The following is a 23,561-nucleotide window of genomic DNA, read 5'->3' on the forward strand; positions in this document are numbered from 1 at the left end:
GAGGCTGGAAGTTGGATATCAGGGTGCCAGCTTGGTTGGGCCCTGGTGAGGACTGTCTTCTGAGTGGCAGACTGCAGACTTCAGGTTGTGTCTTCGCCTGGCAGAGAGTGGGGGAAGAGCTCTCTGGGGTTCCTTTTAATAAGCCAGCAATCCCAATCATGCAGGCTCCATCCTCAGGACCTCATTACCTCCCACCTCCTGATACCATGAGATTGAGGGTTAGAATTTCAACATATAAACATAGAATCAGGCATGGTGGCTGAAACCTAGAATCTCAGCACTTTGCGAGGCCAAGGTGAGAGGATTGCCTGAGCCCAGGAGTTTGAGAGCAACATGGGCAAAATAGGGAGCCCCTGTCCCTACAAACTAAAAAAATATATATTAGCTGAAAATGGTGGCACATTTCTGTGGTCCCAGTTGGGAGGCTAGGACAGAAGAACCACTTGAGCCTGGGAGGTGGGTGCTGCAGTGAGACATGATGGCCCCGCTGCATTCCAGTCCGGGTGTCAAAGCAAGACTGTCTCCAAACAAGTAAATACATTTGGAGTGGGGAGCATTCGGCTCACCGTTCCTTGCCTAGGCCTCCTCATCTTCCCAGCCTCTGGTAACCACTATTGAACTTTCTGCTTCTAGGAGATAAATTTTTTGGATTCTGCCTGCCTGAGATCATGCAGTGTAGATCTCTCTCCAACCAGGGTCCTTTCATAGTTTACCTAATGTCCTCCTGGCTGCAGAGATGATAGGATTTCCTGGAGTGTTATGGCTGAAGAGTATTTCATTATACACACACACACACACACACACACACGGCATTTTCTTTATCCCTTCACCTGAGGATGGACAGATAGGTTTATTCTGTACCTTGGCTGTCGTGACTAGTGTTTCAGTCACCATGGGAAGGCAGATATCTCTTTTGAACATGAGGATTTCACTTGCTTTAAAGGTATACCAGTGGTAGGACTGCTAGCTGAAACAGTAGTTGTATTTAGTATTTTGAGGAACTTCCAACTGTTTTTCACAGTGTGTAGAGTGATTTAATTCCTACCCATAGTGTATGAGAGTTTTCTTTTCTGCACGTCTGCACTGGCCATCCCCTTCAAAAATTATTGCTTTTGTTTTGGTAATATGCTTTTTTTTTTTTTGAGATGGAGTCTCACCCTGTCACCCAGGCTGGAGTGCAATGGCATGATCTCGGCTCACTGCAACCTCCACCTCCTGGGTTCAAGCAATTCTCCTGCCTCAGCCTCCTGAGTAGCTGATTACAGGCACGTGGTACCACATCTGGCTAATTTTTTGTATCTTTAGTAGAGATGAGGTTTCACCACATTGGCCAGGCTGGTCTCGAACTCCTGACCTCGTGAACCACCCACCTTGGCCTCCCAAAATGCTGGGGTTACAGGCATAAGCCACCACACCCGGCCTGGTAGTATGCATTTTTAGTGAAATAAAATAGTAACTGTGATTTTGATTTATGTTTTTTGTGAGAATTAGTGATTGTGAGAAACTTTTCATTTGTGTCAATTTCATGTCTTCTTTTCAGACAGGGTCTATTCAGGTCCTTTAGGATTGGGTATTTGAGGTTGCAGGGGTTTTTCATTTTGTTGTTGATACTGTTTATTTCACCTTAGTCGTGTCGGTTTGTTGTACGTGTTAGATGAGAATCTGTTTCAGAGATAGAATTTTCTTCCAAAATTCTCTCTCAGTTTTTGGGGTGCCTTGACTCTTGGTTCATTGTTTCCTTTGCTCTGTAGAAATCCTAAAGTTTTACTTAGTCCCACATATTTATATTTGCACACTTTAGTGGTAATTTTTTATGCACCTATTTCCAATCCCTTATCATCCCCCGCTCTTCCCCCAAGCTCTAGTAACCGCTGTTGCACTGTCTAGGTCTTTGAGATCAAGTTTTTTTTTTTTTTTAGATTCTGTATGAGTGAGATAATACAAGGTTTGTCTTTCTTTGCCTGGCTCATTTCATTTACCGTCACATCCTCCAGGTACAACCACAGGGCTCCCCATGAGGTGATATCATTGAATTTTCCTGGCTGAAGAGTCATCCATCGTGTACACACATGGGAGTTTATTTTTTCATCTGCATATGGAAGGTGGGTTGATTCATTTCCCTGACTCCTGTGAATAGTGCTGCAGTCCACCACCTCTCTCTTTCATGTACCAATTTCATGTGGGTTGAATGTATACCTAGCAGTACAATTGCTAGCAGAAATGGTCATTGTAGTTTTAATATTTGGAGGAAGCCTCACGTTGTTTCTGTAGTGTATGTATTAGTTTACTTCCCCAACAAGTGTGGAGAAGCGTTCCCCCTCTCTAAAATCCACACTGGCCAGGTGCTGTGGCTCATGCCTGTGATCCCAGCACTTTGGGAGGATGAGGCGGGTGGATAACCTGAGGTCGGGAGTTCAAGACCAGCCTGACCAACATGGCGAAACCCCGTCTCTACTAAAAATACAAAAAAAAAAAAAAAAAAATGAGCCGGGCGTGGTGGCAGGCGCCTGTAATCCCAGCTACTCAGGAGGCTGAGGCAGGAGAATCGCTTGACCCCAGGAGGTGGAGGTTGCCGTGAGCCGAGATTGTGCCATTGCACTCCAGCCTGGGCAACAAGAGCAAAACTCCGCCATAAAAAAAGGAGAGGAGAGGAGAGGAGAGGAGAGGCAAGGAGAGCAGAGGAGAGAAAGAAGGAAGAAGGATATCCACACCAGCATTTGTCTTTCTTTTTATGTTTTTTTAAATCTTTTTTTGTAACACTCATTTCAGCTAAAGAGAGATGATATCTGAGTGTGGTTTTGACCTACATTTTTCTCATGATTACTGATGCTCGCCAAGTTACTGTGTACTTGTTCTCAATTTTATGTCAAAGACTAGGTGAAGGGACCTGAAGACATGAGATGGAGGCACAGGGAAAAGCAAAGATTCTCTGCATCACTGATCCTCACGATAATGTAGATCAAGACCACACTCAGATGCCGCCTCACTACAGTTAGAATGAATGAATATTACCGAAACTGTATGGCAATTTCACTGCCATTGTGTACATGCATATAACTGGAGGGTTGGAGGGATGTTTTGATCTGTATATATGTAGCACGAGGATGAAATTACAGCATTTGGCATCTCTGTGACCTTCTATAATTATTTCTCTGTGAAGAGAACATTCAGAATCCTATTTTCCAGCTAATTTTTTTCTAATGCAAAACATTTTAATAGGTTGTCAAATATGCAGTTTTTAGAATTATGTAAATATCACTTATAAAAATTGACATATCATGGCTGGGCACGGTGGCTCACGCCTGTAATCCCAGCACTTTGGGAGGCTGAGGTGGGCGGATCACAAGGTCAGGACCATCCTGGCTAACACGGTGAAATCCCGTCTCTACTAAAAATACAAAAAATTAGCTGGGCGTGGTGGCAGGCACCTGTAGTCCCAGCTACTCAGGAGGCTGAGGCAGGAGAATGGTGTGAACCCAGGAGGCGGAGCTTGCAGTGAGCCGAGATCACGCCACTGCACTCCAGCCTGGGTGACAGAGTGAGACTCCGTCTCAAAAACAAAAAACAAAAAAAACTCTAAAGACATTTATACATTTAAACCAAAGTAATTGTGACTAGACTAAATACATTCATTCATCAAGTACAATAAATTTAGCATTGCTGCTTATAGTCACTAATAACACAATTTCAGGTGCAATTTCACATGCTTTCATAAATCTCCCAGTACAGTTCCCACAGCAAAGTGTCCTTGTGCATGCCATCTTCGTTTATATGCAGGTGCATCATACATCATACTTAAAACTATTTTACGTCACAAGTTGTTAATACACATTTTAAGTGGACAGCAGTAAAAAATTTAAACCTCAATGATGACAAAATTTAAAATTGAAGTCTTGAATGCCTATAGTGATTTGTTTACTTGCATAAATACTATTTTCACTTAGTACAGGCTATTAAAATAAGCAGAGAATTTAAATATTAACTCAAAAAAAGATAGAGGCTCAAAATCTTCCTAAGAAATTAATGCGTTTTCAAAGTAATAATATAATGAGCCTGTAAGTCAAAAGGAATTTCATATTTATTGCCAAATTTAAAATACCAGTGATGTGAAGAGAAGATTGAGGCCTAAAATTGTTGTACTAAATTGTAAAATACAGTAAAGAAGATGCAGCTCATTTGCTTGGGAATATGTAATGGAATATTTTTCACAGTAATTTTTTTTTTTTTTTTTTGAGATGGAGTCTCGCTGTGTTGCCCAGGCTGGAGTGCGATAGCGTGATCTCGGCTCACTGCAAGCTCTGCCTCCCGGGTTCACACCATTCTCCTGCCTCAGCCTCCTGAGTAGCTGGGACCACAGGCACCCACCACCACGCCCGGCTAATTTTTTTGTATTTTTAGTAGAGACGGGGTTTCACCATGTTAGCCAGGATGGTCTCAATCTCCTGACCTTGTGATCCACCTGCCTCGGCCTCCCAAAGTGCTGGGATTACAGGCATGAGCCACGGTGCCCAGCCGAGCCCCTGGATTTCTAATCCCCATGGTGGACTTGAGGAGTACAGTTGAACCCAGAGAAGATTCCCTGGCTTCTGCTGATACCACATGGTCACAAAGTCATCAACATTAAAGCCACTGCTCAGGGCACAGGCAAGTCTCGAAGTTCTCAGAGATGAAGATAGGGAGGTGGGTGAGTCAGTGCAGACTCGGAGACGAAACCAGGAACAGAGATGCTCATGGGTGAGGCAGCAAGGATACAAGTCTAGCTCTTCAAAGAGAGGAACAGAGGGCACTTAGCCAGGCTGGGGGCTGCTTAAGACATCTGAGGCCTGCCCTACGGCCTCAGCCACAGCTGCAGCAGGTGCCAGTTCAGCCTTCCTCACGTCTCCCAGCACCCCCATAACGAAGTAGTCAACCCCAACAAAAATGTGTATGGATTCTCCTGTCTTCTACCATTTAGTACAACAAATTTGGGCCTCTGTCTCCCCATGGATCCTAGTGCCCCTCTCTCCCTGGTCAGCCATTCGCTGCATGTGCAGCCAGTTCCAGGCCCTCAACCAGCACATCTGCAGGACAACTGGCTCCCCAGTGGACACCATTGTCACCCCCACGGACACCACTCCCCTTTCCTAGCCTCTCATTCTAGGGCCTCCTGCTGTCTTCCCAGACCCTTCCCACACACCTAGGTGGCAGCACAGCCTCAGCCAAGGACACTACCACCTTCCTGCACTGGGGTTCTGTGGCCCCACCTCAAATTTGAAACTTTCCACTAACCCTGGAGCCACTGCTTAGCCCATATCTGGGGCCCTTGAGGAGCAGCAGCACAGACCCCCACCTTTGACCGCTGTCTCCAGTTTGGAGGCCTGGCACCTCCAGCTCCAGTCCAGCCCCAACCTCTGCTCTGGGAGGCCAGCCAGCCCTGGGCACCAAACCACACTCAACCTTGCAGGGCCATTACTCACCACTTCTACCTTGACCCCACAAGCACCCACCCTGCTGTATCCCCCTGGCCCATCCAGTGCCTCTGGCTCTGCAGCTGCCACCTACACATCTAGTGCCATGGCCACTATTTGGACCAACATTCTGGTAAGATGAGAGGGACAACATTTTTATCCCATTTTTCCACAGATCAGGAACTCTTTCTGTTTATGAGGCTGTGTTCAGCTGTAGGACAGAGACAATCAGTTTTACCCATAATGCTGAAGTCCAGAGGTGGACAGAGGGTTTCTATTGACAAACCTGCATCTGGATAATGAGGCTCAAATCTGTGAAGGTCCATCCTCCCTGTCCTAGGTGACAAACATAGTGGCTCTGCCTCAGAGTCCATGGTACCAGTTGCCATGGTAACTCCCGATGTCTCTACTGCCCCTTGTGCAGGAGAAGGTGACCTCAGGGTCTGGGGCACAACAAGAGCTTTACAGGGGGAATTCTGCATGGACAGGTTGGTAAGTTCTTGCTCCCTGATGCCCCACAACCCTCCCCGCCACCTGGACTGTTGAAAAGCTCCGATGGTAAGGTACAAGAGGAGAAAACAGTAGACAGGTTTTGTGATCTCTGAGAAAATCACCCATGGGGGTCCCCGTGGTCCTGAGTGGGGATCAGCTATAGGAAAGTCACATCCATGAAATCAACATCCCCCAACTTCCCCAGAGCAGGCACGGTGTTTTTCCAGCAATGGTGGAGCCTCCCCTTCACCTTCTCATGCCCCACAGAAAGGTTTGCTGGCCTCAGGCCCTCATTTTCCCCCATCCCTACCCCCCACCTCCTGACCTGAACACTGAAGGTGCAGGTAGCTACCTGTGAGTGCCAGATCTTTGCTGGAACTCCTCTGGGACCTGTGTCCTCACTCATTACACACCTTAGTGCCTCATCCCTGGGTCACAGGGGGCCTCAGGCAGCCCCAAGCACAGATGATCGGGGTTGGAGGGAGGTGACTGGAGAGGGAAGAGGAGGTTTCTGCTCTGATCCCTCAAAGACAGAGTCCATTCTGTAGAGACTGTCTACCTGCTTGAATGGTCTCCAGCCTCTGGCCAAAAAGAAAACTAGGAAAGGCTCATTTCCCCTTTTTTCTTTTTTTTTTTTTGAGATGGAGTCTCGCTCTTTCACCCAGGCCAGACTGCAGTGGCACTATCTCGGCTCACTGCAAGCTCCGCCTCCTGGGTTCATGCCATTCTCCTGCCTCAGCCTCCCGAGTAGCTGGGACTACAGGCGCCCGCCACCGTGCCCGGCTAATTTTTTGTATTTTTAGTAGAGACGGGGTTTCACCGTGTTAGCCAGGATGGTCTCGATCTCCAGACCTCGTGATCCGCCCGCGTTGGCCTCCCAAAGTGCTAGGATTACAGGTGTGAGCCACCGCGCCCGGCCTCATTTCCCTTCTTCCAAAATAATAATAAGAATAAAAAAAGTCAGCTCCACAGGCTCTGGGTTTTGCTCATCTAGATAACCGGGCAACACCACAGTGGGATCTCGAGGTGATTGTTTTTGTTTTCAGCATTCCTGAGACTTCAGAAACAGTCCATGGAGAATTGAGAAGAGAGTATTTTTTGAGCCAGAAAGTGCTTCCCTGTGGAGTTTGTATATGCAAGTTATTTTAATATCTAAATATTGTCAGAGAATAAGACTCTGAGCAGGCTGAGGTTTAATCCCACCTCCCCACCTGTGTGTGTCAGTGTGTGAAGGACTGCTGTGCTCAATCACACAGTAACAGCCTCGTCCTCAGACTGGAGCTCACACATGAGCAAAAGCCCTTTATTGGACCAGCCTTCATCAGTCCAGAGGAGCAGCTTGGGACCCTAAAATTTTCATTTGTTCTATTTATTTTAGGGCAGGTCACTTTCCTTTCAACAGCTTGTTTTCTTGAGCATATCATAAAGGTATTTGCGATTGGGTGTTGATGTATCAGTTAGAATACACATGTAGTTATACATTTTGAGAGTTATCTAAAATTCTGCATTCGGAAACACTTTAATTATATGTATTAGGCTGGGTGTGGTGGTTCACGCCTCTAATCCCAACACTTTGGGAGGTCGAGATGGGTGGATTGCTTGAGTCCAAGAGTTGAAGACCAGCCTGGGCACCGTGGAAAAACCTTGTCTCTACAAAATATTAGCTGAGCGTGGCAGCAAGAACCTATAGTCCCAGCTACATAGGAGGCTGAGTTGGGAGGATCACCTGAGCCTGGGAGGTCAAGGCTGCGGTGAGCCGTGATCAAGCCACTGCACTCCAGCCTGAGTGACAGAGTGAGACCTGGTCTCAAATAAAAAATTATATGTATTCACCCAAAGTGGTTCACCCCACCGAGAAGATGCACAAAATATAGTGATTTTTTTCCTTTAAATACTCAGTGAATGGCCAGCCATTTACATACACAATGATAGACAAATTCCTCTGTGAATTCACAAAGTTTGGGAGATAAATAAGTGCATAGTAATATAGAGAGATAAGTGGAAAAATAAGTTTGATAATTATAGTTAGAGAAATAGGATTTTTATAACAATATCAACTAACACTATCTTTTTTCTAATTCTGAACAATTTATTGCTTCTAGAAACATTAGATCACTCAGGAATGGTAGAAATATGACTTTAGGGAAATACGACTTTTAAAAAATGTGACTTTAAAAAATGCCACTTTTTAAGAAACATGACTTTTATAACTGAATATCCATTTATGTTGTCTTTAATTCTGAACAGTTTGCTTATTGGTTCTAGACATATTAGACGGCTCAGGAATGGTAGAAATATCTGGCAATGGAATTTCAAATCGAGAATGGAACTTCCGGTTGTTACAACGTATCAGTTTTGCCCCTGCTCAGTTTGAAATTCTTGCCATTGAGTATATTTTGGGGTACACAACTTCTCCTCCTAAAACTTATTTTAATAAGCACAGAATAGTAATTAATGAGCTTGGGTTTGTTTTTTTTTTTTTTTTGAAGTAAAACGCCTAATCTTTTATTTTATTTTTTTTTTTTAGACAGAGTCTCGCTCTGTCGCCCAGGCTGGAGTGCAGTGGTGCTATCTCGGCTCACTGCAAGCTCTGCCTCCCGGGTTCACGCCATTCTCCTCCTCAGCCTCCCAAGTAGCTGGGACTACAGGCGCCCGCCACCACGCCTGGCTAATTTTTTGTGTTTTTAGTACAGACGGGGTTTCACCGTGTTAGCCAGGATGGTCTCTATCTCCTGACCTCATGATCCGCCCACCTCGGCCTCCCAAAGTGCTGGGATTACAGGCGTGAGCCACCACTCCCTGCCGTAAAACACCTAATCTTTAATGACACTCCTGTGCATGTGAAAGCACTCTTGTTGGTGCAGCAGAAAGGACCTCACAATATGCATTGTGACTTTACCCTGAGACGTTGATGATGCTCCTATTGCCATGGTTATGTGATTGGGTATATCTTGCCCTCGGTCCTAACTGCCACTGTCTGTGCTGAGGTTTTCAAAGTTCATAGCAGATTGAACATGCTTGCTGTCATTTTCACAGATTCTGGTCTTTCTTATGGAGAACCTGAGTTCCTGCATTAAAGGTATGTTCACATTGGCCTGTTGAATGCTGTCATCTCAAATGTACTAGTTAATATTTAAAAATATATTCTATTAAAAAATTGTCCTCTGTATTTTTCATATGCAGTTATAAATGTGTTTCCCAGTTATGTTTTATTCCTCAATTTATATATTTGATTCTAGTATCAAGCAGGATGCCTTTGAGCTTTTCCTTTATTTAAAAGACATGTCTTATTTCCTGTTACATCTGGCACCCCTCAAACCACCCAATTAGGTATCCTTCTAGGAAAAATATGGCAAAGTATGTTTTAATGCGGTTTTTACCTAATTAAGAACCTATTAAAATCATTAATTTTAAAAATTAGGAGCAAAGCTAGAATGATGCAGATGTCTTTGAGGCTTTTAACACAACAAAGTGTATCTATCTTTGTCTTTTGTTGTTTTTTGTTTGTTTGTTTGTTTTTGAGATGGAGCCTCACTCTGTTGCCCAGGCTGGAGTGCAACGGTGCGATCTCGGCTCACTACAACCTCCGCCTCCTGGGTTCAAATGATTCTCTCGCCTCAGCCTCCCGAATAGCTGGGATTTCAGGCACCCGCCATCATGCCCGGCTAATTTTTGTATTTTTGTAGAGACGAGGTTTCACCATGTTGGCTAGGCTGGTCTTGAACTCCTGACCTCAGGTGATCCACCTGCCTCGGCCTCCCAAAGTGGTGGTGTTACAGGCATGAGCCACCACACCGGGCCCTGGCCTGTTTTTAGTATGTCCTTCCTCTCTCCTTTTTCATGAAATGTGTATTCAGTTTAGTAAATTTGGAATATGTCATTTATATTCACATATTAACTTTTTGAAAAGAAGTAAGAATGTGTATTGTCTATGTGTCAGTGTGTGAAACAAAACACACTTATTTTTATGATTGGGGTTTATCCAAAATGATGGTGATAACAATTACCGTCAATCACCCAAACCACTTACCTTTCCAAAGGTAAATATAATCACGTATAATCATTTTTTCTCATCCAGAGAGTAGTTCATATTTCAACACACGAAGATAGAGAAGTGAAATGAATCATTAAACACTATTAACCAAGAACATACAGATTTACTCACACCAGGAAACACGTAGGTCACATACATATATGTAAAGATACATTTAAAAATAATAAGATGATAATTGTACATGTTTGCATATAAAGCGTAACTTTGAAAAACTGTTAATACTGTTTTTGATGGATTGTGTGACTTAGTTCTCCTGACCTATATCATTCAGAGTTCTTTCCAAGGAGGTTGTTGGTTCCATGACTCGGAAACAATCGAAAGTTAGAGGCACTTATATTTGTTAAGAATAAATAAGGCGGCCGGGCGCGGTGGCTCATGCCTGTAATGCCAGCACTTTGGGAGGCCGAGGCAGGCAGATCACCTGAGGTCAGGAGTTCGAGACCGGCCTGACCAACATGGAGAAACCCCGTCTGTACTAGAAATGCAAAATTAGCTGGGCATGGTGGTGCACACCTGTAATTCCAGCTACTCAGGGGGCTAAGGCACAAGAATCACAGAACACAGGATACCACTTCATAGTTAGCCTCAGGTGTCACCCTTGTGGCAACTCCCTTGTACAGCTGGGTTAAAGAGCCTCGGTGCTCACATGGGGTCATCTCCTCACTCTGCCCTCCTTCACTGTGGGTAGCTTGGGCTGAAACTAGACCTCATCTGGCTAGGTGAACTAGACCTGGCTGAAACTAGGCCCCCTCATGCAATGATTGCAAACACAAGGGATAGGAAGGGAAGACTAAAAGGAAGATCTTTGATTTACAGTGGATATTTTAACATGTATTTCAGTATTTTCCAGTTTTTAATAATTGATTTATAACAAAGAATTGAGTAAATATCATTAACCCTGGTACCCGATATTGAATTTAGTTCCTCAATAAAAATTTACACATAAACAGGGGCTGAATCCTATACCCCAGATGTTAAATGTTACAGCAGCGGATGGGGGTCTGTGGAGGTTGAAAGGGGGTTGGTCAATATCAAGGAGTCAGTGGCAGTTCTGCTGGACTTTAAAATGGGCTGAGGGAGTGACAGGACTCTGTGGTTGAATCCTAGCATGCATTTTAGTATTTGCTCATTTGAAGTTTCATTATTTCGTGTTGCTTTCATTTGCTATTACCTGGAAAGACAAAGGCTCTATTTCTCATTTCCTTTCTGCCCATCTCTCTGCCTTCCATGGTCCATGGAAGAGGATGGCCCAGGAGAAGCTCAATTCATCCTTGTTAACCAACCACATCCATAAGTTCTAGCCCTTTGTTCATGTCACCACCAATGAACTGACAGTCATGCTGTGTCCTTTCAGTTCCCCCAGAAGATCAACGGAAGGTGGATTCCAAAGAGTGGGCAAGTGAGGACCCCTTCTCTGTTACCAAGGTAAAGTAGCCTGTCTTTGCCTAAAATGTGTGGGGTTTTTTTGGTTATTTCATTTTTCAATTGATATCAGATAGAGAAAAATGATCAGGTGCATTGTAGGTGTTAGATAATGTTTCCTTGGGGATGGAGGGGGTGCACCTCACCCACTGACACCTGATTCAAGAGGACATCTGGAATTAGCAGGGCTGGGTCACACACAGCACGTTAGGGGACACTTTCTTCTGCAACAAGCTTTCCACTTTAGATTAAGAATTTTGTAACTGCTACCCTAAAATTGTCTTGACAAAGTTTTTTTTTTTTTTTTTTTTTTTTTGAGACAGAGTCTTGCTGAGTAGCCCAGGCTGGAGTGCAGTGGTGCGATCTTGGCTAACTGCAAGCTCCACCTCCCGGGTTCACGCCATTCTCCTGTCTCAGCCTCCTGAGTAGCTGGGACTACAGGTGCCCGCCACCACGCCTGGCTAATTTTTTTTTTTGGATTTTTAGTAGCGACAGGGTTTCACCGTGTTAACCAGGATGGTCTTGATCTTCTGACCTTGTGATCCACCTGCCTCGGCTTCCCAAAGTGCTGGGATTATAGGCATGAGCCACTGCACCCAGCCAACAAAGATATTTTTCAACAAAAGCTGTTGTGCTTTCTACAGATGAACTCTACTCTAGATTTTGGGGCTTTAGACTTAAACATTCTTTCCCATCTTGGTTACCGAGAGCCCCTAAGAGAACGAATAGACCTGTGCAGACAGCCCACAGTATGATCTCATCCTCAGAGTGTTTTCTTTCTTATAATTGCAGGTGACCCCAAGGAACACAATAAATGGTATGTATTCTGGAATCATTCACTGGGTGTAAAAAAGAAAAGTGTATGTATAAGAAATGTGGAACTTAATTGCTGACTTTCGTCTTGAGAATCTCCATGATCCAAGACACCTGGAAAGAAAGAGAATTTGGGGTGGACTAAAACTGGTTTTTCAGGTGACAAACTCTTGTCACCTATGTGCAATCCCTGGAAACAGGTGTATTCACTTTAGGTGGCATGGATTTGTGTGCACCAAGGCAGAAGGTGTCTATGTGTAGGTCTGTGTGATGTGTTTGTGAATGTGTGTCTAACACACAGGTGAGTGCAAGCTTAAGGGGTCTGCACACTCAGTGAACTTACACACAGTATTGAAAGTAAGGCTGGACTTCATTATTTATACACTTTCAATAATCTATTGTCTCTGTAACATAAAATTAATGATGTAATACCATAGAATATTTCCCTAGTATTGAATCTTGTCTCTCAATAAAGAGTTGCTTAAGAGCACATTTGTGCTACTCAACACATGATACATGCTGTAGCTGCAGTTAAAGCATTCATTTGGGAAGTCATAAGACTTCTGACTTATGCTCTAAACTCAGGCATGAACTTTGTAAGACAATTGAAGGGGAGGATAAAAGACCTGATTTGCCTCCTCTGTTCAGTGGTTCTGTTATATGCCTTGTGGAGTACAGTTACACAGGAAGTTGATGGAGTAAACACAACAAAGAATTGAACAGGTTAATTGAATCCATAAGACTGTGGTGAGGTTAGTCAATAAGATGGCTCATTTATTTTTTAACTTTTATTTTATTTATTTTTATTTATTTATTTTTGAGATGGAGTCTGGCTCTGTCGCCCAGGCTGGAGTGCAGTGGCGCAAGCTCGGCTCACTGCAAGCTCCGCCTCCCGGGTTCACACCATTCTCCTGCCTCAACTTCCCGAGTAGCTGGGACTACAGGCGCCACCACCACGCCCGGCTAATTTTTTTGTATTTTTAGTAGAGATGGGGTTTCACCATGTTAGCCAGGATGGTCTCAATCTCCTGACCTCATGATCCGTCCATCTTGGCTTCCCAAAGTGCTGGGATTACAAGCGTAAGCCACCGCGCCCGGCCCAATTTTTTTTTTTTTTTTTTTTTTTTTTTGAGTTTGAAGCTCACTCTGTCGCCCATCTCCATCCATGTTCCTGCAAAGGACATGATCTCATTCTCTTTTATGGCTGCATAGTATTCCATGGTGTATATGTACCACATTTTCTTTATCCCATATGTCATTGACGGGCATTTGGGTCTTTGCTATTACAAATAGTGCTGCTGTGAACATATGTGTGGATGTCTTTAGGGTACAATGATTTATATTTCTTTGGGTATATAACCAGTAATGGGATGGCTAGGTTGAATGACATTTCTGTTTTTAGCTCTTTGAGGGATCACCACACTACCTTCCACAATGGTTGAACTAATTTACACGGTCTCTAAGGGTATATAAGTGCTCCCTTTTCTCTGCAACTTTGCCAGTATCTGATGGTTTTTGACTTTTTAATAATAGCCATTCTGACTGGTGTGAAATGGTATCTCATTTTGTCCCACCAGTTTTTTTAACTGTTAAGTTCAGGGGTGCATGTGCAGGTTTTTTACATAGGTCAACTTGTGTCATGGGGGTTTCTTGTGCAGATTATCTTGTCACCTGGGTTTTAAGCCTAGTACCCATTATTATTTTTCCTGATCCTCCCTCCTCCCACCATCCCCCATCCGATAGCCCCATGTGTGTTGTTCAGCTCTGTGTGTCCCTGTGAGATTGGTCATTTTTAGGTCAAATTTTACATAGTGTGTTCTTTATGTGCTTTCTTCTAGTACTTTCAACTTTTTGTTAACTAGGCCACTGTTGCTAAAATCTCTACTAAAAGTGGGCACATCTTTGTGATAACAAATAGAAGCTTGTAAAGTTGTGATACCTTAAATTTTGCCAAGTTATGAGGGCTTTGCCTGAGACCTGGATGACAGAGTTGTGTAAGAATATGGGGCTCCTCTAAGACTATTGAACATTCTGAGAATAAAGATCTTATTTGTTTCTATTACATAGGGTTAAGGCAGGGACACAGTGGTCTCTAAGGCACACAGGAGGCTCTGAGAATGGAAAATGAGATCTCTCCAAACAGGAACGCAAATCTCCATTTCTGTATTTAGGGTCCCTCTGAGAGCAAGCAGGGGTTCACAGAAGGATATAGATCACTAAGAGAAATAAACAATGGGAAACACAGGTTTATAGCATTTAGAAGAAAATACCAAGATGAATATATTAATATCCAAAGTGAGTTTTGATGAAAACAATATAAAAAATTTTTAAAACTCAAAATGTAAATATCAGGACCATGTGACTTACTTTTATTTCTACCAAATAACAAAGACTGGCAATCCCGGGCACACACTTCCAGAGAATACACAGAGCAAACACAGCCATAGTGCTTTATCATTTTAGGAGAATCTTGATTCCACTCCTGCAATAATAGACTTGACTGGAAAGGGGAAGGACAGAAACATTCCTCTGAATGTAGAACCCAAAATCTGAAAACAAATGTTAGTGATCTAGAGTTGGACTTAAAAAAAAATAGGATGAACAGTGGTATTTTATGAGAGGACTTTCAGAGGGCTCACGAGAGAGAATCAGTGGCATTTTCACTAGCGAAGGATTGGGAGAAGAGGCAGAGCCATTGGGTTAATGGAAGGGACATCTGGAGTCAGAGGGAAAGGGGGATCAGAGTGAACCTGAATGAGAGTCCTGGGGCAGAGGTTTCCAGGCTGTAGCTATGGAGGGGTCTTTTTTTTTTTTTTTTTTTTTTTTTGAGACAGAGTCTTGCTCTCTCTCCCAGACTGGAGTGCAGTGGCACGATCTCGGCTCACTGCAAGCTCCACCTCCCGGGTTCACACCATTCTCCTGCCTCAGCCTCCTGAGTAGCTGGGACTACAGGCGCCCACCACCACGCCTGGCTAAATTTTTGTATTCTTAGAAGAGACGGGGTTTCACCATGTTAGCCAGGATGGCAAATGAGGTTCCTGGAATACATGTTTTGATTGGATGAGAGGAAAAATCTCTAGGTCTACTCTGATTGGGCTTTATTTGCATGTTCTGATTGGATGAGAGCAAGTCTTAGGACAACCAATCAGAACATGATAACAAAGTCCAATCAGAGTAGGCCTGAGGTTTCTCTCATCCAATCAGAACATGTAGCCCAGGAACTTCATTTGCATAAACTCTACAAGGATGCCAAGTGGGGAGTTTTGTCATTCCAGGCTCTTCTGCATTGACTTGCGTAGCTGGTTAGTACCAGCTTAGAGGAAAAGGAGGAGTCACTTCCTGAGTACGCTGGAGGCTGGAAGCTTAGAGGAAAAGGAGGAGGAGCCACTTCGTTAGCACACTGCAGGCTGGAGCCTGCCATGGCTCGCCTCACTGCTGCGGTTGGTGCCGGCCAGGGAGACTACAGTGCAGCCAGAATGGTAAAATGGTGGTGGGAAAACTTCGCTATCCCAGGCTGTACTGCCTGTGGCGTGGTGGTGGGGCGGGTTGGAGGCCCTATCCAGGGCGTCACTGCCCATGTTAGGAGGTTGGTTGGATGTGGTATACGGGGCATCACTGCCCATGGAGGGGAGTGGGTTGGGGGCACTATCCAGGGGTGAGCTGCCTGTGGCTGCGGATGGGTTGGAGCACTGTCCCAAGCTGTACTGCTAGCGGCAGTGGGGAGTTTGGGGGGCACTATCCGGGGATGCACTGGCCATGGCCGGGGGGTGAGTTGGAAGAACTGTTGGGTGTTGCATTGCCCTTGTCGGGCACGGGTTGTGGGCGCTATCGGGTGCTACTCTGCCTGCGGTGTGCGGGACGTGTGATATCCAGGGCATCATTGCCTGCATCTGGAAGCTGGTTGGGGGCATTATCCGTAGCTGCACTGCCCACAGCAGGGAGCAGGTTGGCGGCACTATCTGGGGCTGCAGTGCTGTGGTGGGGGACGGGTTAGGCTCATTATAGGATGCTACACTATTGGCAGCAGGGAGGGGGGTGTTGAGGGCACTTTCTGGGGCCTACACTGAGGCAGAGGCAGCAGGATTTATTGGGAGTGCTATTGGGGGCCAGACTGCCCGTGTGGAGGGGATGGGAGGCTGGTTGGGGGCGCTACTGAAGGACAGATACACTGCTCGTTTTGGGAGGGGGCGGGTTGGGTGCCATTAGAGGTCTGTACTGCCTGGCAGGGAGCTGGTGGGTGTGCTACCTGGGGCCACATTGGTTCCGGCGGGGCGGGTTGGGTGCGCTATCGGGGACTACCCTGCCTGCTCAGGTTGTGGGTTGGGTGCGCTATCCGTGGCTGTACTGCCGGAGGCAGGGAGTGGGTTGGGGCGCCTTCCTGGGTTGCTGCTCCCGGTGGGGAGCAGGTTGGGGCGCTATCCGGGGTTGCACTGCCCGCAGTTGGGGCATGGTTTGGGTGCCATATCAGGGCATTACTGCCCCCAGCAGGGGTCTGGTTGGGGTCACTATTCCTGGCTTCACTGTGTACAGTAGGGAGCGGATTGGGGGCGCTATCCCGGGCTGCACTGCCCGCGGCAGGGGGCGGGTTGTGGGTGCCATTGGGTGTTGCAGTGTCTGAGGCAGAGGCAGGTTGGGGTCGCCATCGGATGCTACACTGCCAGTGGTGGGGGGCGAGGTGTTGGAGGCGCTATCTGGGGGCTACATTGCCGGCTGCAGGTTAGGGGTGCTGTTGGGGGCTGTGCTGCCCCCGTGGCGGTGGGCGGTGGAGGTGTCAGTGACGGGTGGTCAGAGGAGCGGTCTTCATCTGCCTGGACTCCAGACTGTAGAGGGCCATCTCCTCCTGCTGGAGCGTGGCGGGTGCACAGCATTTCTGCGGGAAGGCTGAGCACAGCCCGGCACCTAGACCCGCCGTGGTTCCCAGGCCCGCGCCCTCTCTCTGTGTTGCGGAGACTGCCTGGGACCCCCGGGCACGCAGTAGCAGACACTACAGGGTGACAGAGCCCCATGGGTGGAGGCGTCAGGAACAGGAACCGGCACTCAGGTTGGGAGGGCTGGCTGGGGTTGAGTTTCTGCTGCTCCTGCTTCCCGAGGAACGCAGCCAGGGTGGGCCCAGCAGTTCTAGTGGAGTAGGAAGCTCGGGCACTGTGGTGTCTCCAGTCCCCACTTCAGGCCCTAGTTCCTGGCCAACTTGGGCCAAAAGGAGAGGCTGGACTTTGGAGGGTGGTGGTGTGAGTGCCTTTGCTGAAACTGGCCCCTGCCCTCCAGTGGCCAGCATGACAAGGTGAGGCTCTAACGCTACCACTCTCTGCATCCTGTTCTAGGCTTTCCTGGCTTTGCCTGCCCAGTTGCTTCGTGCCAAGAGGAGGAGCTGCCTGCTGGAGGCTGGAGCTTGTGGCACCACAGCTCACCTCGCTGTGGTTGGTGGCGGCCATGGAGACTAAAGAGTCAGAGCGCTGGAGCCGTAGGAGGGCGGCAATGAAGACTGAAGAGCGCCAGAGCGGTAGGAGGGCGGCTGGCTGCCGCCAGGGCACAGGCAGTGCAGTGGTCAGGTGTTAGGAGCCTTGTAGGGTGGGCCCGTGCATTGAGGGTGACAGCAGTAGTATTAGCATCGGTGCTAGTGGTGGCAGCAGCAGCAGCAAGTCTGGGGGCCAGGAAAGCAGGTAGAAGCATTGCAGGGCAGCCCTGCCTGGCCTGGGGTGGGTAGGAAGCTGTGGGCCTCTGTGACGATGGTGGAGGTGCAGCCAGGGAAGGAGGAGTCTTCCCCACATCTCCTGCAGAATCTGGAGGGCGTCCTCCTCCTGCTGGCACCTGAGCCAGGCGTGAGTGGCACCATTATGTCATTAACAAAAGCTTGGGGGGGTGACTATTTGTGTATGTTTCTGCTTGTTTTTTTGTCGGGATGGTCTTGGACTTTTTTTTAAGTTCTAGGGTACATGAGCACAATGTGCAGGTTTGTTACATATGTATACATGTGCCATGTTGGTTTGCTGCACCTATTAACTCGTCATTTACGTTAGGTATATCTCCTAATGCTATTCCTCCCCCATCCCCCATCCCACAACAGGCCCCAGTGTGTGATGTCCCCCTTCCTATGTCCAAGTGTTCTCATTGTTCAGTTCCCACCTATGAGTGAGAACATGCGATGTTTGGTTTTTTGTCCTTGTGATAGTTTGCTGAGAATGGTGGTTTCCAGCTTCATCCATGTCCCTACAAAGGATGTGAACTCATCCTTTTTTATGGTTGCATAGTATTCCATGGTGTATATGTGCCACATTTTCTTGGACTTTTTTATATTTCATGAATCAGGAGTGGGACAAAATGTATCATAGATCTCCTTGATTCTCTTACCTGTTCTTTTTGTTTTTTTCCAGCCTGGTTTTTCTTCTGCTTATCATCAATTTCTTGTTCCTCTTCATTTTTTTATGCTGTTGCTTCTATTTCTTGTATCCTTTCTTGTTTCTCCTCCTCCTCCCTTTGTTTTCTTTATCCCAAGCAATGGCGTTAACAAACAACAATCCAAAACTGAGTTAAAAATAGACCACTTGTCAGTGCGTTGTATTCCCCCCCACCCCCCACACCGACGGAGTCTTGCTCTGTTGCCCAGGCTGGAGTGCAGTGGTGATCTCTGCTTATTGCAACCTCTGCCTCCCAGGTTCAAGCAATTTTCCTGCCTCAGCCTCTTGAGTAGCTGGGATTACAAGTGAACACTGCTGTGCCCGGCTAATTTTTGTGTTTTTAGTAGAGATGGGGTTTCACCATGTTGGCCAGGCTGGTCTCGAACTCCTAACCTTGTGATCTGCCTGTCTCGGCCTCTCAGAGTGCTTGGATTACAGGCAGGAGCCACCTCGCCAGCCCAGTGTGTTGTATTTTAAAAATGATTGGTCCATTACTGTTTTAGAGATGAGGAAAAAATCAGTTGGATAATTTAGATTCTTGAGTAGCTGCGCTTTTCATATCCTGTTAATCCGTTGTAAGTAGTTATTTGGGGAATCAAAAAATGAAGCATCGAATAAAATATTGGTCGCAAACAGCCATTTTCTCTCTCACACGTATTAGTCTGGAGATATGCAAGAGGCATGGAGGTAATAAGTTCCAGTGTATGAGATCATTAAGAGAACAATATTCCCTTCATTTTATTTCTCGGCCACCATTTTCAAGAGTATTGTCATCTGCATGAGCAAATTTGGTTCATCACATCTTTGCAACAGGAAAAGGAAGGGGAGGATCGTGTGTAATTATAATGTTTTTAGGCCAAGATTCACAACCAAAAACAATGCTTCACTAACTTGCCTTTAAGAACCTGCAGTGTTGAGCCCTCTTTTATTCCTAATGTTACTACCTTTGTTATGAACTTTTTTTTTTTTTTTTTACTGATTACTCTAGAAGTTATGCATTGTATTGACTGCTTTAAGGAAACAATCTATATTGTATCATTTTTTTCAAGCCAACAAATATATAAGGTCTATAATTTTTACACTTTTTAAATTATTTTTAAGGTCATGAATATGTAAAATACTGTTGATATATGTAAAAATACGCCTAAGTACCACTATATAGCTTATTTTGAAGACATGGTGTCTAAATTTTTGTCCGGAGTAGATCGGTTGCAGTTTCTTAGGTGTGTTTCTCAATACATAGCCTCAGTGTTTTAAAGCATATAGAAAAAAACTTGAATACCGTTAACCTCATGTAGTCCTTTGTTTATAGGTTAATGTTTCTACAGACTAAAGGCCTCACAGTCTCCTTTAAGATTGAGTAATATTAATAAAATTTGAGATATATAGGGGTAGAATCCAACAAATTCAGAGGAAAATTGTTAAATTATATAGCTGTAGATGAGGACATGAAACCCAGGTTCTAAGCTCTAAGGGGGCCATGAGCTACCATCCCAAGTGCATCAGTGACTGGGCATAGCGTTAGCAGACTTACAGGATGGTTGAGTGAGCTTTGGAGCCTAACTCTATGCATACATGAATTTTTAAACTGCATGGCATCTCCGTGTATCCATCTTTACAGTGGGGGCATTACTAAGTTTTCCTTCTCAGTTGACTGAATTATTTCCGTAGTCTGCCTTGTTGTCACTCTTGATGGCCACATGAGAGGAGCTAAGGTAACTTCTGGCAGCCTGGGGCTCCTTGGGAAAAACAGAAGGTGCCACAGACCCCATTTTAGGAGGAGCATCTGTTTTCCTCCTGGACCCCAAGAAGTGTAAGCAGACAGGTCCCTCTCAAAACCTGGGGAAGGCTGTGCTTTGTTTTGCCTTGCTTTACCTGACCTTTTTGTTGTGGGCGGGCATCAGAAATTCGTAAGGGAAAGAGAGCTAAAGAAAGTTACAGATAAGAAGATGTATTTATGGTAAAGAAGGTTATGAAGGAAAGAGATTTTATGGGAGGGAGGATCTTGTATTACAAATTCTTGTCCTAAAGTAGAATGACTATTTAGAAAAAGAGGGAAATATAGGACAAGTCAGAAAGCCATAACATGGGAAAGAAAAACTTAGAAGTGCTCGATCTTGTCTAGAAGTGCTGTGTGTGTGATGTTTGTATAAAGGAGTTCTAATTAACTGGCTTTAAAGAGAATGAAAGCTCTCAAATACTTCTTCAGAAAAATAGAAGCTCTAGTGCCTTTTAGTTCATGTGATTTCAGTAATCTTTGGGGAATAAAGGCTTTTTTAAAAGTTATTGGTAAAATGAAAATGTCTTCAAAATTTAGACATTTGGTGTAGATGAAGTCAGGTTAACTTTGCTAAGTGCTTTAATGTCATAAACCGCTTCTTTGACTTTGGAAAATTGTTCAGATTATGTAGTTTGGAGCTGTTAGATTTCTAGGTAAGGCCCTGGGACAGGTGGAGTTAGCCATGCCTCCTAGCTATGCTAGAAAGAGTTGACTTTATCTGCAGTTCTGTCTTGTATCCTAGACTCTGCACCTGGTATGTAATTAAAACTGCTTATACTAAAAAGAAAAATTACCTGTTTTTGATTTTTTAAAAAAGGCATGGGAAGGCCGGGCATGGTGGCTCACACCTGTAATCCCAGCACTTTGGGAGACCAAGGTGAGTGGATCATGAGGTCAGGAGATCGAGACCATCCTGGCTAACGCGGTGAAACCCCGTCTCTACTAAAAATACAAAAAATTAGCCGGGCGTGGTGGCGGGCGCCTGTAGCCCCAGCTACTTGGGAGGTGGAGGCTGAGGCAGGAGAATGGCGTGAACCCGGGAGGCGGAGCTTGCAGTGAGCAGAGATCGCACCACTGCACTCCAGGCTGGGTGACAGAGCAAGACTCTGTCTCAAAAAAAAAAAAAAACTTCAGAGATGAATTCTGCCCTTGGCATGCCAAAGGCCTGACTGGGAATACCTTAGCTAAGCTTATGTAGGTGACACCAGCTGAGCAAGGCCACTCTAGTCTGGGTGCTCTGACATTAGTCTTTGGTCCTTCCTAGCTGCCAAACAAACCCACTAGGGTTTTTTTCTTTTTCTTTTCTTCATGTTCAGAGAGTTTTACAGTTTACCAAGGACATTTAGGCACACCACTACGTCCAGCTAATTTTTGTATTTTTAGTAGAGATGGGGTTTCACCATGTGGGCCAGGATAGTCTTGATCTCTTGACCTTGCATGTCGTGAGTGTTCGGTGTGCATATTACTTTGTTACCCAGGTAATAAGCATAGTACCCAATAGGTAGTTTTTTCCATCCTCACCCTCATTCCACCCTCCACCCTCAAGTAGGCACCTGTTCCCTTCTTTGTGTCCATGTGTACTCAAAGTTTAGCTTCCACTTATAACTGATAATATGTGGTGGTGGTTTTTCTGTTCCTGCGTGAGCTCCATTAGGATAATGGCCTCCAGCTCCATTATTGTTGCTGCAAAGGACATTAACTCATTCTTTTTACGGCTGAGTAGTATTACATGCTGTATATGTACCATATTTTCTTTATCCAGTCTAGTGTTGATGGGCGTTTAGGTCAATTCCATGTCTTTGCTATTGTGAATAATGCTGCTATGAGGATGCATGTACATGTGTCTTTATGGTAGAACAATTTATATTCCTTTGGGTATAATAGCCAATAATGGCATTGCTGAGTTGAATGGTAGTTTTGCCTTAAATTCTTTGCGAAATCCCCAAACTGTGATTATTTCAGCAGCTGAAATAATTTACTTCCCCAGCAGTGGTGTGTCCACCAGCAGTGTGTAAGTGTTTTGTATTCTCCACAGTCTTGCCAGCATCGGTTATTTTTTGACTTTTTAATAATAGCCATTCTAACTGGCATGAGATAGTATCTCATTGTGGTTTTGATTTGCATTTCTCTAATAATCAGTGATAATGAGTGTTTTTTTATATGCTTATTGACTGCATATATGTCTTTTGAAAGGTATCTGTTCATGTCCTTTTCCCACTTTTTAACTGGGTTGTTTTTTCTTGTTTATTTAAGTTCCTTACAGATTCTGGGTATTAGACCTTTGTCGGATGCAGAGATTATAATTATTTTCTCCCATTCTGTGAGCTATTTAATCTGTTGAGAGTTTCTTTTGCTGTGCAGAAGCTCTTTAGTTTAATTAGATCCCATTTGTCAATTTTTGGTTTTGTTGCAATTGCTTTAGGCATCTTTGTCATAAAATCTTTGCCAGCGCTTATGTCTACAATGGTACTTCCAGGTTTTCTCCCAGGATTTTCGTGGTTTTCTCCCAGGATTTTCGTAATTTTCAGTTTTACATTTCAGTATTTAATCCATCTTGAATTGATTTTTGTATATAGTGTAAGGAAAGGGTCAACTTTCAGTTTTCTACATATGGCTAACCAGTAATCCAAGCGCCATTTGTTAAATAGGGAGTCCTCTCCCCATTGCTTGTTTTTGTCGACTTTGACAAAGGTCAGACGGTTGTGAGTGTGCAGCTTTGTTTCTGGGCTGTCTACTTTGTTCCATTGGTCTATGTGTCTATTTTTGTACCAGTATGATGCTATTTTGGTTACTGTAGCCTTGTAGTATAGTTTGAAGTCAGGTTATGTGATGCCTTCAGCTTTATTGCTTTGGCTATTTAGGCTCTTTTTAAAATTCATATGAATTTTAGAATAGTTTTTTCTAATTCTGTGAAGAATATCATTGGTAGTTTGATAAGAATAGCATTGAATCTGTAAATTTTGGGGGACAGTATGGCTGCCCAAGCTTAGAATGTTTTTCCATTTGTTTGTGTCATGTCTGATTTCTTTCAGCAGTGTTTTGTAGTTCTCATTGTAGACATCTTTCACCTCCCTATTTAGCTGTATTCCTAGAGGTGTGTGTGTGTGTGTGCACGCACACGCATGTGTATTGTAAATGGGATTCTGTTCTTGATTTGG

General features: G+C 44.9%; 1 long non-coding RNA gene across 1 annotated transcript; it reads left to right on the forward strand.

Annotated features, from left to right (window-relative positions):
• Positions 1–1,421: 1,421 nt before the first annotated feature.
• Positions 1,422–18,068, forward strand: LOC115836021. The gene is made up of 6 exons (XR_004031025.1): positions 1,422–2,102; positions 8,976–9,018; positions 11,348–11,418; positions 12,208–12,232; positions 15,504–15,707; positions 17,550–18,068. It is a non-coding gene; the product is annotated as an uncharacterized LOC115836021 (long non-coding RNA).
• The last annotated feature ends 5,493 nt before the right edge of the window (positions 18,069–23,561 follow it).

Source organism: Nomascus leucogenys, chromosome 7b (assembly GCF_006542625.1).
Source record: "Nomascus leucogenys isolate Asia chromosome 7b, Asia_NLE_v1, whole genome shotgun sequence".
In the NCBI taxonomy this organism is placed as follows: Eukaryota; Metazoa; Chordata; class Mammalia; order Primates; family Hylobatidae; genus Nomascus; species Nomascus leucogenys.